Source organism: Megalopta genalis, chromosome 5 (assembly GCF_051020955.1).
Source record: "Megalopta genalis isolate 19385.01 chromosome 5, iyMegGena1_principal, whole genome shotgun sequence".
NCBI classification, from domain to species: Eukaryota; Metazoa; Arthropoda; class Insecta; order Hymenoptera; family Halictidae; genus Megalopta; species Megalopta genalis.
Window position 1 is genome coordinate 24304634 of NC_135017.1, and position 14078 is coordinate 24318711.

At 39.1% G+C, this 14078-nt stretch overlaps 1 protein-coding gene and 1 long non-coding RNA gene across 4 annotated transcripts in view; one reads left to right on the top strand and one right to left on the bottom strand.

The window, feature by feature from the left end:
• LOC117224000 (prolyl 4-hydroxylase subunit alpha-1) overlaps positions 1–14078 on the top strand; it is a 537488-nt gene that overhangs the window by 143457 nt on the left and 379953 nt on the right. The window lies entirely within an intron of this gene.
• LOC117224006 (uncharacterized) overlaps positions 6320–14078 on the bottom strand; it is a 42961-nt gene continuing 35202 nt past the window's right edge. Inside the window, exons 2-3 of the long non-coding RNA XR_004491081.2 lie at positions 7975–8044; positions 6320–7051 (exon numbers count right to left, since the gene is read on the bottom strand). This is a non-coding gene — a long non-coding RNA (uncharacterized LOC117224006). The remainder of the gene's footprint in view (positions 7052–7974; positions 8045–14078) is intronic.

The following is a 14078-nucleotide window of genomic DNA, read 5'->3' on the forward strand; positions in this document are numbered from 1 at the left end:
GAGAATTAATCTTTAAGCCTCCCCACCCGACGGGCGCCCACTTTCAATTTAACTTTTTGATGGGAAAGCTGCTCATTAACGTTATTCGACTTTCAACGTTGCGCGGCCGTCGATCGCAAATCGCTTTCTGAACGGAGCCGGAGTCGACGGTTCGATCGGATTTTCGAAAAAGGGAGAAACATAACGCCGCGCACCGCATGAATCGCTTTCGAACGAACGGGCTGCTCGAAATGCTGTTTTCCACGGTATAAAAGATTCCGAGCCGAGAAGTATCTGTTTGGCGGGCATCGGGCCTTTTGTTTCCGTTTTTAATGATTTTATCCAACCGGAAACCATTCACGGACAGGACCGCGGAGGACCGTCTCTGTCTGCGTGTCGGCGCGAACCGCGCGATTATAGAGGACAGTGGGCGCGTTTTTCAGCTCGTCAAAGAGCCGGCTGCGTGATTCTCTGGTTTGATATCGAATGCTACTTTTTTTTCACATTTTAACGATTCCGCGGAAGTTACGATTACACTGATTAGTCTGTTACATCGTCGCACAGTGTGCGGTGTAGTGGACAGAACCAATGAACACGAGGTATTTGAACCGTACGCATTTTGTACCGAAAGTGTACACAGAGCTTAATACTATCCATCGGTTTTTTACACATGTACATGTAGAGGGAAATCTCCCCTTTGAAATGACGTCTCATAAGTAGATCTGCGATTCTTCTGTTACGCTTTTATAGCACTTCAAGCATCGTGCGTGGCATTAACATAATACAAGAGAAGCTCGGCACACTTTTCATTCGAAATACGATAGAATCGCAAAGAAAAATCGTAGATCGACTTTTGAGAGGCCATAGCAAAGAGGAGACTTTCCTCTATAAGATCTGATTAAAATAGATATCGAAGAAAAATTGTTATGGAAGTTACGGAAGCTTGAAGGTCAAGAATTAAGATCGAGATCATTTGGCGGATGTAGTTCTGTTTGAAATGCAATAGAACCGTAAAAAAAAGTCGCAGATCGACTTTTGCGAGGTTATAGCAAAGAGGAGACTTTCCTCTATAATATCCGATTAAAATGAATATCGACAAAAAAATTGTTACGCAAGTTGCGGAAGCTTGAACATCAAGAATTAGGATCGAGATCATTTGGCGGATGTAGTTCTGTTTAAAATGCAATAGAACCGTAAAGAAAAATCGCAAATCGACTTTTGGGAGATCATAGTAAAGAGGAGACTTCGGCCTGTCAGGAAACAACGAGACGAATACGTAAAAAAAATGTGTCCAGGTTGGCAGACTAATTTATACTAATCCTTTATGTTCATCCATTTGTCAATTTCGATGGGATGAAGGTGTCTTCAATTTATTTAATATAACTGTATATTTGTTGCACTGATCGGTGCATCCATGTATTTCTTATAAAAAGGGTGTCGGCGTACCTTTGCCGAAAATTCATTCGATCGAAAGTCGTAGGTTTTGTCCACTGCGCGTCGATCAGAATTCGTTTCATGTTTCACGCGTACGAAAATTACCATAAAACGTTCGGGAGAGTTTCCGATATTTTCGGGAATAATCAACTTCCCAGAACCCGTTATGCGCGCAATTAATCGCGTAGCTCCAATTAACAATAAATAACGGGAACAGGAACGACGGCAAACGTGCGAAACGCGCGACCATCGAGCATCAAATTACAATCGTTCGAATCAAGACGTTCGTTCAATTGTTGCAACATTTTCTGCCGCCTTCCGAATTCAACGATATCAAATTCAACGGATTCGCTGAAAAATTTAGAAAACACGTTACACGGTCCTCGGCTACGCTAGATCGCATTTAACACGTTCCGTGCCGAGCTTTTTTTACTCGAATCTTCACAGTTTGATATTTTACTAAAACTTGATGTATTACGTGCAATTATTAATTCTCGTACACATAACAACGTAACAAAAACTTATCAACGCCCATTCTTGCGGTGGAAATTGATTCTTCGGTTCTAAATTTTTTGTAAACAATTTGTTCAGTTCACTAAGTAAACATGCAAGCGTGTACCATGGATGGTACACGTGGCACGGAACGTGTTAATGCAACGCAACGAAGACTGGCGGACGTTGGATCTTGCGTCGCAACGTTCCCGATTATCGCAACAAATTCTGTCCGCGATGTTCGTTAATCCGTTGGATAACAGCCGTGACCGGGCGCTTCGAAAAATCGGTCGCCGTTGGCGGTGCATCCGCGACTGTTTCGGGCCGTTGCATCGAATCGATAACGCCGCGGCGTATCGCAACAATATTATCACAGTCAATACAGCCGCGTGTATTTAGTTGAACGCCGTGCGCGCGGCCGTAATGATACAAACACGGTAACTAAGTCGTTTCCATTAAACCGCCGGTTAATTATCCGTGGCCGGATCTCGCGTCTCTGGAACTGTAACCCGCGTGTTCTCGCCGCCGCCACGGCGCTGTAATGAGATCGAGACCTCCGGGGTCTCCGGAACACCCGGGATCGAAGAACCGTTCCTTGAATATCGATGAAACTCCGGAGTTAATACAGAGCCGCCGCGATCCCGCCATTATCGCGGGCATCTCATTTTCCCCAAATATTCTTACGCGCCCTGTTTCCGATCATTCGTTTAATAACTTTCCGTTCGGTGTAGGAAAGCCAACTTAATCGGACATATTATTCGTTCGTCAGATTTTCATTCGCAACGCGATTCTACGATCTGCGTAATAACTGCAAGATCTTAATCGCGTTTCCTATATTGGATAGAAAGAAAGATCGGAAATGCATTACAGTTTTAATGACGTTTAAACAATGACTCGACTGGAGTATCGTATCTGTATAATTCTAGTTTCTATCATCTCTAATATTCCTTGTGAGAACCCCTAACATTATACAGGGTGTCCCAAAAACGTCTCGCAATCAGAAAGTGGCGCGTTCCTCGGGTCATTTGAAGCAACTTCTTTCTTTATAAAAATTTTCTTCGAGGCACCGTTAACGAGTTATTAAATAAAAACAGTGACCAATGAGAGGAGAGCTCGGCTGGCGCGAGTCGACCGAGCCAATGAGCGGAACTGGGCTTCGTGAGCTGGTTGGCTGGGCCGCCTCGCGTCAGCCGTACTCGATTCTTATTGGTCACTGTTTTTCGTTAATAACTCGTTAACGGTGCCTCGGAGACAATTTTTGTAAAGGAAGAAGCTGCTTCGAATGATCCAAGGAATCCGCCATTTCCGGATTGCGAGACATTTTTGGGACACTCTGTATATACTAGATATTCTATTTTTCTTTGTATATTATTCTATATTTCCTACATATATTAATCCTTTGCACTCGAGTGGTGACTCTGAGGCACCATTAAAATTGTTACATCACGTTACAAGATAATTTTTATCTCATAAAAGTTTAGATGTAAAAAATTGTTAAAAGTCTAATTGTTGCATGAGTCACAAGACTAGATTTCATATGCATAAAATACACTTTGTCGTATAAAATGGAAATACCATAAGTCAGAAAAATTAATTTAGATTTACAGTTAAAATGGCTTCGAGTGCAATGGATTAAGAACGAAAAAATTAACAAAATATTGTATTCGTATATTTTTAATTCAGAAATAGAATGGGAGATTGAGATACACGAATATAGTTTGTCTTGGGGTTTTTGTTTAAATATCAGCAAAACTGTAAAAGTCATTTTGAATTTATAATTATTCAAAGCACTGTAGATGGCCTTCTTTAACTGACACCCTGTATATTTAAGAAGACTTACCAAAAAAACAATATATTTGTATACATATTGTTGAATTACAAAAAATGCAATATAATAGTATACAAATCTGGTATTTTGTTAAGTTTTCGTTTAGGTGTCAGTAACAATGTAAAAGTTACTTAAACCTTGAGATCATGCACACTACTGTACATGAATTGACTGTGTAACATGATGTACATACGATATACCTAACGTCTAACGAAAACGTACAGTAACAAAATAAATATAATATTTGTCCGTACATACATTCGCGCAGGCAGTAATATTTCACGAAATAATACGTGCATATATAAGTAGACAGGCAATTGCCGCGAATCTATTGTTAAGCTATCGATTGTCGTAATCCTGTAGCAAAATTCCGCGGCAGTCCGCGAGACTCAAAGTGGCAGCGTGAATAATCTCAACAATAAATTTCGGGTTTCCAATATCGGCGCCATTAAATACATCTTCCCGATTTTGCGAGATTTTTATGCGCGCTGACTTGGCAGCGTTAAAAGATGAAATTGCCACCGCCGCGCTATCCCCGAAACTATTAAACCGAGAGTTACACTTCGGACTTGAGAATTTGTTGGAGCCATCCGTGTACAGGATGGGGCGACGCGATGGTCCGTACCGCTTTCCGCGATACGGAAAAATGTTTAAAAGCCGTGATAACAATCGTTGCATTGAAGCCCGCTGCTCCGACGAGCATAATCGCGCATTCGACTCGAAGGAAAGCGATTACGCGGAAGCTGCGAGGGGTTTCTGGATGGGGGAACACGAATTTCACCGACTGCCCTCGGCTCGCCATCGGTTAAACGCAATTTACGGGGAACAATTCGTGGACTCCTAATTTCCCTTTGGCTTCGCCGAGTAACCGGCAATTAGTAGCTTGCAAACAGATGCTAATTATGAAGTAGAAGAAAACGGCGGCTCCGCGCTGCCGATTGTTCTTCTAATGAAATTTCGGCGGCCGCGTTCTCCGGCCCACGGCACGTCGATTGCTAATTAATTGCCGTTCTAATTAGGACACCGCGGACCGGTGTTCGATTGTACAGCTTCCCGTTTTGTAATGCGGGCGCTTCGGGACCGTGTACTCGCGTCTCGATTACTATGTCGCCGTTATTCGCCTCTTCCGATCGTGTTTCCTGTAACTGTCCGCTGGCTACCTGTTCTCGTCAGACATCGGCCTTTGTTCTCCACAGAGTTCGGCACTATTCGAATCGTTTCGACGTGTAATTTCGGTATACAGTTTCGAAATAGAGTTACGATATATAAGCCAATATTTGTTCAGAATTACTTCAGAATTATTCGAATGCATTCTCTTTAATCGAATATTTTATTCGAATTAATCATTATTCGTAACAAATTATTCTCTCCGTTTATTCGAATAATTCTTTATATTCTGTACTACTCATTTATTCGAATAATTATTCATGTTTTATTCTGTTCATTTATTCGAATAATTCTTCATGTTTTATACTATTTATTTATTCGAATAATTCTTCATGTTTTATACTATTCATTTATTCGAATAATTCTTCATTCTTTATTCTATTCATTTATTCGAATAATTCTTCATGTTTCATTCTATCCATTTATTCAAATAATTCTTCATTTTTTATTTTATTCATTTATTCGAATAATTCTTCATGTTTTATTCTATTCATTTATTCGAATAATTCTTCATGTTTTATTCTATCCATTTATTCAAATAATTCTTCATTTTTTATTTTATTCATTTATTCGAATAATTCTTCATTCTTTATTCTATTCATTTATTCGAATAATTCTTCATGTTTTATTCTATCCATTTATTCAAATAATTCTTCATTTTTTATTTTATTCATTTATTCGAATAATTCTTCATGTTTTATTCTATTCATTTATTCGAATAATTCTTCATGTTTTATTCTATCCATTTATTCAAATAATTCTTCATTTTTTATTTTATTCATTTATTCGAATAATTCTTCATGTTTTATTCTATTCATTTATTCGAATAATTCTTCATGTTTTATTCTATCCATTTATTCAAATAATTCTCCATTTTTTATTTTATTCATTTATTCGAGTAATTCTTCATTTTTTTATTCGTACAAATTATTCGAATAGAGATTGCAAAATTGCTGGAATAATAATGCCAATAATGATTGTCTCCTTTTTTACGCAATTTTTAAGCCTACATATGTCTTGTAAATCCTGAAATGTACGACGACCGTCTTTGCACCCGAAGAAAAATTATTTAGTTATGCATCAATCATCGATCTAACCAAAAGTAACAAACATATCGATGCAGCATTAGCGATAAGAGATAATTGTAAAAATTAGCATGGACGAAATCAATCAATAAACCATAGAAAAACACTGCGTTCTATAATTTTTGTTCCAATCGATTATCTTTCGAATTCAATCCTGTCCGAATAAATTCTCATTCGAATAACAAATAACTTCCTATTCAGATGAACTTCTATTCGAATAAAATCTTATTCGCATAAATCGTCATCTCGATAAATTTGCACTCGATCGGATATTTATTCGATGACGTCGAATAAAATTTTATTCGTAGATCCTTATCTCGAAATAAAATAAAATTATGCACAACTCTGTTTCTGCATTTGTGATTCAATCGTTTTTATTGTTACCCTCGAAACCGCATAATAAAATCAATCCGCAATGTTCAACTATAATACGAGAATATTTATGAACAATCTCTGGATGCTCGCGAATTTAAACGAAAAAGTCGCTCGAATTTAAAAAGAAGACCAAAACACCCCGTCGATCCCTTTTACTAACGTTGCGTGGAATTAAAACGACCACGAACCGAAGGAAAACGAACGTAACCGCAAACATATTAAAAAGAATTCCCCGAAGAGATTCCTGGAGGGATCGATCGAAATAATTGCAGCCATTAAAGCGGATGAAATTCCTTTTTCCCCGGCGGGGCGCCGGGCAAATATCGGGGTCCAATAACAAAGAAATTACAGTTACCGTGCGGAGACAGGCTGGATCCCCGAAATCCCCCGGAATCGATCAATTAATTAATTCTTCCGAAGGAAAGGGGAACGCGCGAGGCGCGCGAGACCCATTGTAATTGCGGCGAGCGCAGCCGCGGCGGAAATAATTAAAAACAGTGGCCGGCATCGAGCGGCGCCTTGCGGTTCGCGGAACTGTTTCTCGGGAACAACGGTATTGTTCGCAAATAATTTGCGGTCGGACCTCGAGGGTAGCCGCCGTTTTTGCCCGATTCAATTCCTTCTGCACGCGTCGGAAATTTCTCTCGGCCGTGGGGGTGGATGTTCCGGTCGGTGGCCACGCTGAGGATTTCTGCGAATATCAAAGCAAATATTCTTAACATATAACAATATTCTTAGCCAACTGAACGTGGAGATCGCCCTATTTCAACCAGTTGCCTGTGTTCGACGAGTATACTCGTCATAGAGAAGTGTCAGTATTTTGTGTCGCGACGAGTATACTCGTCGAGCGTAAAAAGTAGCGACCATTGGCTGTTTAAATTGTAATTTCAGTGAAAACAAAAACATATTCTGAAATTTCAAGATCTTTAGAATATTTTGAGGCCGGTCCTACACGAAGGTGTTTACGTTGTTATAAAAATAATTTTGATTTGCAATTCGACGTGCAAAGTGCCATTTTCTATCGTTCCTTGCTTCGTTAATGTTAGGTGGGTAAGTAAATATTAGTAATAAAATTGTTAATTTTATCAAATAAAACCGTCTTTTGATCCAGTATTTTCACAGCGACGTTTACTCTGTGTTCGACGAGTATACTCGTCATAGAGTAGTGGTAGTATTTTGTGTCGCGACGAGTATACTCGTCGAGCGTAAAAAGTAGCGACCATTGGCTGTTTAAATTGTAATTTCAGTGAAAACAAAAACATATTCTGAAATTTCAAGATCTTTAGAATATTTTGAGGCCGGTCCTACACGAAGGTGTTTACGTTGTTATAAAAATAATTTTGATTTGCAATTCGACGTGCAAAGTGCCATTATCTGTCGTTCCTTGCTTCGTTAATGTTAGGTGGATAAGTAAATATTAGTAATAAAATTGTTAATTTTATCAAATAAAACCGTTTCTTTGATCCAATATTTTCACAACGACGCTTACTCTGTGTTTGACGAGTATACTCGTCATCAGCGTCACAGCTAACTGGTTAAATGAAGTCGCTTGATAATCGAATGGGGAAATCTCCCACCTTTGCCATAGCAACGCGTGACCCTCATTTCGCTTACTTTATTTGTTATCGTCGATCAGTTTTGACCTGGAGTTTCTCCCAATTCATGGCATATTTTTTCTTCCTTCCTGAAACACAGTTTTAATAAAACTTTGTTAATACTTTGATTGTCGCGTCAGCTATGTGTGGACGACAGTATTGTTTAAAAATTTAATTTCTTACAGTTAATCTTTCGGCTAATCAATATTATAATTTCTTAATATTATTAACATTTGAAAGAGATACGAATATTGAAGAATTAATTAATGCCATGTGAGGTTTCTTCGCAATTTTAATTTGACTGAATAGAATACTTCAATTTTATGAAATTTTTGTGGTCCTTGCCGCGGTCGTGACTTCAGTTTTTATGTCGAATTTGCGATGGGGTGACAAAATGATTGAAGAATTATTACAGTACAGAAATAGTAAAATACGCATTTGTAAGAACTGTATCATAACATTGAGCTTACAGTTAAACACCTTCTATAATCATTCCATTATCGTATAAAGATATCAAAAAAATACCATTAAAGAATTTTTAGCCAAACATACAGAAAAAGTTTTGTTCTATTTGGAAGAAGCCAAATTATTTAGCGAAATTACACACACACACAGAGGGATCTAAATTAAATTAAAGTAACGTAAAAAGCTAATGTAGATTAAATAAATTCAAAAAAAGAAAGAATACTTTTTGCTGTAGAAAAAAAATGATTTTTTCATTATAATATTTCATATTATAATGAAAATTAATTAGAAGTCCTATTGATCGCTAGAAACTGCAGCCGACTTCAAGTAGGAAAATATGAATAATGATACAGATGACCAGAAACGGTGCCCTGACCATAACCGGCACGTCTATCCAATAGCCAGTTTTTCGCCGAGTTTTTCCCGACCGTGGATCCCTCCCCTCCGGCAGGTTCTTAACCGATAATTAATTAATCGCAGCATCCAGCCGGCCGAGATCCGCGGGGATTGATCCTCGTTAAGGCTTTCCAAGGCCAACGACGCTCCAAGGAGAACGGGAGAGCCTCGAGGAAAGCTGGCAACTATTCGCCGTAAATTGGAGACTCTGATCTACCCTCTCCCACAACTGCCCTCCCCTCCCTCCCCCTCGATCCGACCCTTCTTCCAGGCCAGCATTCCTCTTCCGGTATGCCGGGATTCCACGGGAAACTTTTTCAGATTGCGCGGCCGCGTAAAATGTTTCCCGACATAGCTGCTAAGCTGGAGCGTTCCGCGGACAACGCGGGGGTGGGATGCAACCACCCCGATCGAAGCCTGATTGTTAATAGAGGTGGTGGCCGTGGCAATCAGAGACGATCTCGGTCCGCAAAATCAGAGGATAGCCGAACAGTATGCTAAACGTCGCCGATATTTCAATCTTCGCGATTTCTGTGAATGATCTTCTTACGGTTTCCATCGAATGTGATCTTATAGAGGGAAGTTTCCTCTTTGCAATGACGTGTCAAAAGTCGATTTGTGATTTTTCTTTGCGGTTTTATCGTATTTCAAATATTTATCTTAACCAAGATATTTTCGATATCTCAACTTTAGTGATTTACCTAAAAAAAAAATTTTTTACAGATTCCGTTCAATGTGATCTTATAGAGGGAAGTCTCACCTTTAAAATGACGTCCCAAAAGTGGATCTGCGGTTCTTTTATCATGCTTTTACAGTACTTCGTGCGTGGCATTAACATAATACACGAGAACCTCGGCACACTTTTCATTCGAAATTCGATAGAACCGCAAAGAAAAATCGCAGATCGACTTTTGAGAGGTCATAGCAAAGAGGAGACTTTCCTCTATAAGATACGATTAAAATGGATATCGACAAAAAAATTGTTACGGAAGTTACGGAAGCTTGAAGATCAAGAATTAAGATCGAGATCATTTGGCGGATGTAGTTCTGTTTAAAATGCAATAGTACCATAAAGAAAAATCGCAAATCGACTTTTGAGAGATCATAGTAAAGAGGAGACTTCGCCCTGTCAGGAAACAACGAGACGAGTACGTAAAAAAAATGTGACCAAGTCGGCAGACTGATTACAGTCATTTCTCTCTGAAATGCCAAATTTCGGGTTGCCGTGAATTTCCCTGTGTTAGTCCTACGCCTGTGTAAATTACTGCTACGTCGATGCTAAAGATCAACGGAATCCGTCAAGTATTAGTATTCTCGACTTAGTATTCTCAGATCTGCCGGTTTCAATTCCGACCCCCGAACATTTCTGGGAGAAATCACTGTAAAACCGCAACATTTCAAATGAGCGAATAAAATCGTGATCCATATCCTGTTATTGGTACTTGAACTACCGGTTACTAACGGTTCTGAAATAGAATTCGTGGTCGCGAGGACAAACGTGCAGAGACAGAGACGCTTGCGCGGAAGGAGAAAAGCGCGGCGAAGCGCAGATCGAGGGGAAACACGTTGAGAACGTGTATCAATATTGGCCCAGGCTGCCTAAATGTTGGACCGCGCGCTATCAGCGCCGCTGTATACATTATTCATGCACGATAAAGTATTCTCGGGACCGAGCTGTACTCGGACACGCGTGCACATATACGTAGAAACGTACACACGTCGATCGGCGAATGCTGTGCGAGGGATTTGGCGCCACGCAGCCAATGAAACTTCGATATCCTCCGGTCACTTGTCTTTTCCTTCCTAGCGAAGCTAGGTCGCTTCCGACCTGGTAAAACGCAAGAAATATTCGAGTCAGGTGAAAAATATGGGTTCGCATTGTGGAGGGATCCTTCGAAGTCTTCGCGATTAGTATACTGTTACAACGGACCAAGAGAGGAACCCGGAGAAGTCGATTTCCGGATTGTGACTTCCGGTCAACAGTAAGGTACATGACGCAGTGCTTAAACATTTAAGAAAGGTGTTTAAGTAATACTGATTGGTGGTGTCAATTAGTTTTTATTCGAAAGGGCGGATTCTTTTTTACTAAATGTTGTAGAATGAAAGGATACTCAAAAGCACTTTATTTAGAGTTACAAATTCTACTCCAGAACATTCGCGTATCCAGTAAAATAAGTGATGGTGATATATTGCAAAACTACAGAGATACAGAAATCTGGTGTTGGTGAAAATCCCGAGGTGGCAACCTCACGGTTCGGTGTCTACTTTTGAACTGTCGTCTGGGCCCACCTGGGCCTCTGTAGGCAACGGCTCATCCTCGCAAGGGGCCATAAAACTGTTAGGTGGGTCATCGTTGAAATTCCAACACTAAATAAAGCGACAGAGCCGATTAATGAAGCAAATAAAAATTATAACAAATAGGAATTTATATGGAGGCTCTTATTATGCAATGTGATCTGTCCTTAATTATCAATTACTTAATATTAATTACTGTCCCAGTAATTAAGCACAATTATTAAGATGTAGAAACGTAACAAACTACGCATGTAGTACCGTGAAAAGTTATATACTTATTTTGAATTACTTAAAAAAATGTGTGCAAAACTTGTTGACTATAATATAACGTAATTACAATAAACTTAAGGTATTTTTAAAAAATTATTTAAGTTTATAAAAATTCTTTTAAGAGACGAAAAACATTGCTTATTGCATTGTCGAGTAAAGTGTTAATTGATTATCCTCATTTGCCTGGAATTCCTTACAAAATTTTATTTTAACTCCTTCGCATTTTAAACATCCTAGTAAAATTCAGTTTGTTCGAATAGATTACAATAAATACGAATTTTGAATATATTGTCGGATATATGAAAATAAAAATGAATCAACGTGTTAATAAACAGTTGTGTTCGCCGGCGAAGAGGACAATAAAATCGCCATAAAATCGTAGCAATGCTTTATCGTCGCGCGTAGTTTTGCAGACCGTTTCGAACCAATTGCTGGGCGGTGTTTAAAAAGGGTTGATCCACGACAGAAATTATAAAACGTTAATTATCAACGAGTAGAAGGGAGTCGTGGCACGGATCCTCTTGACGCTCATTAGGGTCAGGTACCCTTAATGGCGGCGAAAGTTATACCGGCTTATTTTACCGGCGACTCGAGCCCACCACTCTCCGCCCCTTCACCTGTCCGTTTTCTGACTCGCAGCTTCCACGTCGTCGCGTTTTATTATTTACCGAGCGATTTTTCCAATTTGCTGCGCCCCCGACTGGACACCCATTCGTTTCGCGAAACATCGCCCACCAAATTTCTGCAATTCTCGCAGCATCTGCCAATCGTTTAGCGCCGTTCGTTTTTTCGATCATATCTCTGCGTTCGTCCATTCGCTGCGTATCTCTAAATTTTCAGTTAGTCTTTTCAGTTAGAATTTCATTCACAGCTACGTCGGTTAGCACCTTTTTGTCTCGAATAAATTCCTACACGAGATAATACATAGAATGTTTACATTAATTCTTGGACGACTGCCAATTTCAACAATTATACAATTCACGATGATTCGGATGATTCACAGCTTTATCGTTAATTTTTCAAAACATATTTCTCGGGATTCTTCTTGTTGATTTATTATTCTTTTTTTGTTCCTAGTCTAACAGTGTGATTTATTTAATTTAATTTCTGTGGATTGAGTAATTAGGCGACGATCGAAAGTACACTGATCCGAAATGATTCGCAATGTTAACTCCTTCAGTACAGATTTATTTAATTTATTTAATTTATTTAATTTAGTCCTAGTTTGACTGACGAATTAGATTCGTCATCCGTAACTTAGGCAAAACAAGTGCATGATGAGTCTCAATCGTCAAATGTACCCAAGGGGTTAGGGTAAATTGTATTCTTTGTCGGTTCACCCTCAGCAGACGTAACACCCTCCAGAATAATTTATGTGTCGTCAAATTGAATTATAGCCACAAGTTCAATTTTATATCCATAAAACAAATTAAATAATAATAAAAATAAATAATGGAAAAACTGTAATTTTGCATTTAGAGTTAAAATGGCTTCTAACGCGAATGGTTAAATATTGAGTTTAATATTGAGTAGATATTATAAGTAAATATTGAATTAAACAGTTAAATATTGTTATTTAAGTAAATTTATTTAAGTAATTAATTCTTATATCATATCATATATATAATTAATTATAATATCATATTATATATAACAATCCTTTATTATAACTAAATATTCAGTAAAAATAAAGGGTTTAATAATTCATTATATCATATTTATTTATTTCTCGATCTAAAAGATATGACTAACCTGTTCGACAGCTACTCCACGTTGGATAACAGGTGCGAAAGAATAAATCTGTCAGATTAGCAATGTTCGCGAATTAAGACAAGGGTGTTTATTATCGCCGAAACGGAATTTCGAAGGTGTAAAAATTAGCAGTTCCCCTTTATTTTCCTTCGCAGTTTCTCGACTTCCGGCGGCTCAAAGGTTCAAACGATAACCAGGAAATGAGGCGAGCCCTGCGGAGGCCGAAAACGCGATCCCAGCCGCGATCCTTGCTTCCGGAAGCGGAAGCGCGTTCCGCGGGCAGACTTTTCTCGTCATTAAAGGCACCGGCGCGATAAACACCCCAGTCGATCGTGCCCGGTTGCATATTACACGAGCACTAATTGCGTCTGGCTCAGACTTCGTGCTCAAAGCGATGGCCGCGAGTTTGTTTCGACTTTATCCTTTTAGCGGCGAGCCCGGCACGCGAATGCCGAACTTTGCCAACGGGGAACGCGAGCCGCAATTGTGCCGATTGCTTCGAACAACAACCCCCTCGACCATTTGCGGCCCCCCCCCCCCCGTTCTTTCGAATAACTCCGCGCGCGCTCTAATTGTCATTTGGTATCGATAGGGTATCATCTAAACTACCTTGTGATCGTGAAATAATTATTTTGAGTGGTAATTTTATGGAATCGCCGATTCTATGTAATTGCTGCTAAAATCTTTAGATTACGTGGAAAGTAATAGGAATTAAATGTTCTACTATTTTTGGCTGATTGGTAGTACTTCGGGCAATAATTTTGGGGGACCATTTAATGAGGTCCATACCAAAATGTTCTTCATTTTTTTTTGTAGAAAGTAAAGTATATGAATCAAATTTTCTATTCTCTTCAACTAATTAATATTAACTCTTTGCACTCGAGTGGTCAATCTGAGGCACCATTAAAAAATTGTTATACCACGTTCCAAGATAATTTTTATATT